The sequence below is a fragment of the Callorhinus ursinus genome, unplaced genomic scaffold, assembly GCF_003265705.2.
Source record: "Callorhinus ursinus isolate GAN/ISIS: 27379988/994484 unplaced genomic scaffold, GSC_fseal_2.0 scaffold8, whole genome shotgun sequence".
NCBI lineage: Eukaryota > Metazoa > Chordata > Mammalia > Carnivora > Otariidae > Callorhinus > Callorhinus ursinus.
In genome coordinates this window covers 56,671,293-56,677,179 of record NW_027397070.1, presented here as the reverse complement: position 1 = coordinate 56,677,179, position 5,887 = coordinate 56,671,293, and the positions used below count along the sequence as shown (strand labels likewise).

Below are 5,887 nucleotides of genomic sequence, written 5' to 3'. Positions count from 1 at the left end.
AATAAGTATATGAATAAGTTGGAAAGCTGATTCAGATATCAAGTCTAATAGGTTAAGACATTAGTGTAAGAGATGATGTACAGGCATTACCATAAATGAGCACTGGCCCGATGATGGCTTATCAGAACTGTTAAGACATAACTGCTCGCTTTTTGGCTTTCGGCTTGGGGAGGCAAAGGTGCAACTTTCTTCAGTCGTCCTAAATCCGGGTTCATCCAACACCAGCCACCTCCGCCATGCTGCCTAAGTTCGACCCCAATGAGATCAAAGTCGTGTACCTGAGGTGCACCGGTGGCGAAGTCGGTGCCACGTCTGCCCTGGCCCCGAAGATCGGCCCGCTGGGTCTGTCTCCAAAAAAGGTTGGTGATGACATTGCTAAGGCAACGGGTGATTGGAAGGGTCTAAGGATTACAATGAAACTGACCATTCAGAACAGACAGGCCCAGATTGAAGTGGTACCTTCTGCCTCTGCCCTGATTATCAAAGCCCTCAAGGAATCACCAAGAGACAGAAAGAAGCAGAAAAACATTAAGCACAGTGGAAATATCACTTTTGATGAGATTGTCAATATTGCCTGACAGATGCGACACCGATCTTTAGCCAGAGAACTCTCTGGAACCATTAAAGAGATCCTGGGGACTGCCCAGTCTGAGGGCTGCAATGTAGATGGCCGCCACCCTCATGACATCATAGATGACATCAACAGTGGTGCGCTGGAATGCCTGACTAGTTAACTACAAAGGAAAATGTTTCAATAAAAGATCATTTGACAACCCCCCCCCAAAAAGACATACCTGCTCACTTGTGGAAAAAATGTATTCTTTCATAAAATCAGAATGTTAGCCACACAAGACACATGGCAGTTGCCAATATCTGCCTTTTCTTATGGTGGTAATAATTTAGGGAACTCTGTATGTTTTATAAAAAAAACATTCTATTAAAGAATATCTCACTGATATGATTTGGCTAACTTAATTACCCAGGATTTATCACCCTTGATTGAACTGACACAACTAAATTTCAGGGCCTGCAAAGATGAAGACCATTTAATGCTATCTTGGAAAACTGAGTCACAGCTAGATTGAAACCTCCAGGGTGAACCCTTCTGAAATATGAAATTCTCATATTATCTTAGTTTTCCTTCTAAAATTCTAGCATTTTAAATAGTACAGGTACCAAAGAGTCTGCTCTAAGTGCCTAATTATTGGAATATTTTCCTTACTCTACTTAATATTCTTTTATTTTCAGTAATCGTAAATACTAAGGTAATACTATACCTACTGAAAATAAATTGAACCTAACTAAAAATTGAAGCACCTGTTCACAATTTATATTTATTAAAGACTTAAAAGAGAACATTATGATCAACCTACTTCATTTTCCCTGACCCTTCTTATGAGTCAAAACTCTTGATATTACATGGGATGCTGACATTACTAAGAATAATTTAGGAACAGTATATGCAGAACATAGGTTTGTGGCCTAAGGAGTGATTCAATTCAAGGGAAACAGAAACCACTATCTCAGCCAATGAGTCACTTACCATTTTGTAGTTATCAGTGGAAAGGCAGCCAAGGTATTCATTACGTTTTTCTCATTATCAAAGATCATATAAAGAGGTTATAAGATATTTTCTTAATCTCTGAATATAAGATTGTTTTCTAATTTTTCAACATTTTTATATTTGGACAATGTGATTAATTTCACCTGAAAAAATATCATTTTTCTAGTATTTTAGTACTCATTCAAAATGTAACCTTTGGGTTTTTTTTTTTTTTTTTTTTTGGTCCATGTAATCTATATGAATAGCAGTAAATAAAAGTAAACAGTAGTCATCTACTTTTTGTCTATGCTATGCTATTCCAGGAAATGATTGGCCCATCAACATTGTTTGGAAAGTAAAGATACCTGGAGTATAACAGAGGAAAACTTTCATTTCTTGGGGGGATTGATTGACCAGAAATTCAGACTTTCCTTTAATTTGATCTATTTCCTAAGAGAAAATAAATATTTTTTCACAAGCTATGGAGACTATTTGGAGAAGATAATCCTACCAGAAATTCATAAAACAGGGAGTTAACAGAATGCTCTCATTGAGCATTCTTTCATTTTTCTTTCCTCACTTGTAAGCGTTTCTTCTGTATATATGCTTCAGAGTGGAATTGCCCTAACAATTTCATGCCTAGTTCACTCTCATCAAATTTCTCTTGCTTGTTCAATCAGTTAAATATCTTCACTAAAAACTTAAAAGCTATCAAATTAGAACTCTTTTGTTTTCCAACCATCGAATTTACAATCCTGCTTGTTTCTGAACTCATAATATTTACTTCTTCCATTATCCTTAAGTAATGATCTCTATCCCTTCTTAAGACCACTCCTTTACCCTTTCTCTGGATTCTAGGTCCTTCCTATCTGTCTATCTATCTATCTATTATCTATCTATCATCTATCTATCATCTATCATCTATCTATCATCTATCTAACTATCCATCCATCGTGTTAAATGTATTTCTATACATTTATCTTTGTTTAGTTAGAATACATGCTGTTGTCTCCAATAATAACCTGCATCATCACCATCATCTGTCATTTATCTATTTGTATATTTATTTTAAGGAATGCACTCTTCTTTATCTTTGAACTCTTACCTTAGTGTTTTCTTTCTGCATTTAAATACATTGATACATTGAAAAATTTTATTGCATAATTTTTTTGTTCCTCTTTACAGCTAGGTATCTTCTTTCAGTTGTAATTAAGCTCCGGTTTCTAGGATATAAAACCTAGAAGAAAAGTTGTTTACCAGAAATTTACTTCTGTCTTTTGAAATGAAATCTGAAAGCTGATAACCTGGGACTGGTACTGCAGCTCAGTGATTTGGTAACAAATTGGGTCCTTCCAATTTACTGCAGTGACATCAACAAATTGGGTCCTTCCAATTTACTGCAGTGACATCAGCCAAGCTGATGAGTAGCCCTCATCAGCTTGGCTAAAAATAGCAGCTGAAGCTTCAGCCATTGTGTTTTGTTCCAGGAGACAGGAAGGAAGACAGGACAAAGAAGGAGGATACCAATGGGTGTGTGGCAGCACTCTTTTAAGAAGACTTCCTGCCCATCCAACACATCCTTTTATAACTCAAGTGCCAGATGTTAGTTACTAAGGGGAAGAGGGGGATGGAGAAGGTCCTATATTCCAAGTAACCATGGGATTTGCAAAATTTCAGGGTTTAATTTTGCAGGAAGAAGAGGAGCTAGGAAGGTGGCACCTGGCATTCCCTTCCACACTTTTCTAAACCTTTTTTTTTTTTTTTTTTTTTCCTTCCCAACTCTGCTCTCTTGTCTGGCATCCATCTCCATTCCTCCATTAAAACTTTTTGCAAAGGCCATTAGTGAACTCTCTATTACTATATGCCCCTTTTCTCTCTTCACCCAACTAGTGTTCTCGGTAGATACAAGATTGATAATTAACTCCTTCCCAGAAGAGCTTCTTTTATGACTAATGGAAAAAGATACTCCTCAGTTATGTGCATATCTATTTTCTATCTCAGTTGCCTGTTCAGGGGCTTCTTTCTCCACCCAACATTTAAATACTGGAATTCCTCAGAGCTAAGCTCTGGGCACGCTCCTCACTCTACACCTCTCAAAGTCATCCCATTCCATTATGTGGCTGTAAGCATCATCTTCAAAATTTTCAAATTTATATCCAGTTATTTCCATGACATTCTAACTCAACCCTCTCAGAGACACCTCAGACCACACGTCCTGAGAACATCCGCCCTTGACCACACTCAACTCTACCTAAATTAGATTTCCCCATTATAATTTCCTATAGTCCTGTGTTTTTCCCTTAAATACATGTTTATGCATTTTTTAATTTGATATTTGTCTTCTTTCTCTCAGCACTAACCTCAAAAGGCAGGGACAAGGCCTGGCGTATAGTGTTATTTAATAAGTATTTGTTGAATGATGAGATGATTTAACCAGTGACATAGAGCAAATGTCACGACGGGCATCTGCGGAAAGTACACAGGGCACACATGTCAGAGGAACTATTTAAAGTTCAAGCACAGGAAATTATGCCATGGAGGAAGGAGTGAGACACAGAGCAGGACCGGAAAAGACCATTGTAAAAGAAAAACAAATCATCTTCTCCAGAAAATGGAGTGAAATGTGCCCAGTAAAACAGCACAGGGAACAGAGACCATAAAAAAGGGGCTTTTATAAAGTTGTGCAGACTGGGCAGTAATGTTTTCATAAGCAGATGCTGTGTTAAAGCAGAGAGTGTGAACCCCACATGTGACTTGAGTGAGAGTGGAGAACTGATAAATCAGACAGTTGGACAGGAACAGCAGCAGAATCACCTCTGCCCAGAGCACTCACATCACCTCGCTGTCAAAGGAGAGGCTTGTATGGACACAGCCATAGAACATGACTATGAGTCACCACTGGATTCACTTAGAAACTGGAGTCATGGTTTCTGTATTGTATGATTTTCATGCTCCTGATAACCAACTTCTTATTTCAAATCCCAATATAGTAACATTTGTGACCTCTTGCCTTTTTCTAGGCACCTTTGTAAGTGCTTTCTTTGTATCAATTTATTGAATTTTCATAATAAATTCATGAGGAAAGTAGTCGTATTCTCTCCATTTTACAGATGAGGAACAGAGACATGAGAACTTAAGTAATTTGCCTTTGGTGACGCAGATAATAAAAGGAGAAACTGTATTTGAATACATGCAGTAACCGGCCTTTTATCATACTATGCTGCCTTTTACTTACAATATTTCAGGATTGGTAATATTAAAAATATACAGAAATAGTGAAGGATACTGACAAATATTCCAGACAAGTAACAAACTCATTTAACCAAATGTTGTTCACTGAACAGTTACACAAGATGTGCAATGAAATGCCATATCTTCTTATCTTCTAATTACTCAACGCCTTTCTGTATACTAGTAAATTTAACAAATAATCATTTAAATAAAGCTAAATATTTAAAAGCATCCCAGCCAACCAACAATCAGCATCAACTTAATTAGAATGCCAGAACTTTAAAATCCGCTTAGGGAAGTAAAATGCAGAGCTTTCCCAACGTACAGTGAGGTTATGTCCTGATAATACCATCATAAGTTTAAAATATAAGTAAAAATGCATTTCATACACCTAACCTACTGAACATCATAGCTTAGTCTACCTTAAGGTTTTTTTTTTTTTTTCAGATTTTGTTTATTTGTCAAAGAGAGAGAGAGTGCACAAGCAGGGGGAGAAGGAGGCAGAGGGAGAGGCAGGCTCTTGCTGAGCAAGGAGCCAGATGCGGGACTAAATCCCAGGACCCTGGGATCATGACCTGAGCCAAAGGCAGACGCTTAACAGACTGAGCCACCCAGACATCCCCTAGCCTACCTTAAATGTGCTCAGAATACATATCAACTTACATTGGGCAAAATCATAGAACACTAAGTCTATTTCATAATGAAGAGTTGAATACTTCATGTCATTTATTGACTGCTGTCCTGAAAGTGAAAAACAGAATAGTTATATAGGTACAGAATGACTGTAGGTTTATCGGTTGTTTACTGCCTTGTGATTGCATGGCTGACAGGAGCTGCCACTGCCCAGTATCATGAGAGAGGATCTGGCCACACACATCACTGGCCCAGGAATAGATCTCAATTCAAAATTCAAAGTATGGTGTCTACTGAATGTGCATCTCTTTTACACCAACACAAAGTCAAAAAATTATTAAGTTGAACTGTCACAAGTTGGGGACGGGCTGTATAGTTTCATAAAACAAGGAATAAGCCAGAGAATATACCATAAATGGACTGTATGTAAGCTATGGACAGTCATCATTAAAAAATTAAAGAAAGAAGACTCCAAGTCCA

General features: G+C 37.6%; 1 pseudogene; it reads left to right on the top strand.

Moving 5' to 3' along the window:
- The first annotated feature begins 236 nt into the window (after window positions 1–236).
- Window positions 237–765, top strand: LOC141373188 (large ribosomal subunit protein uL11-like; annotated as a pseudogene).
- Window positions 766–5,887: the final 5,122 nt, after the last annotated feature.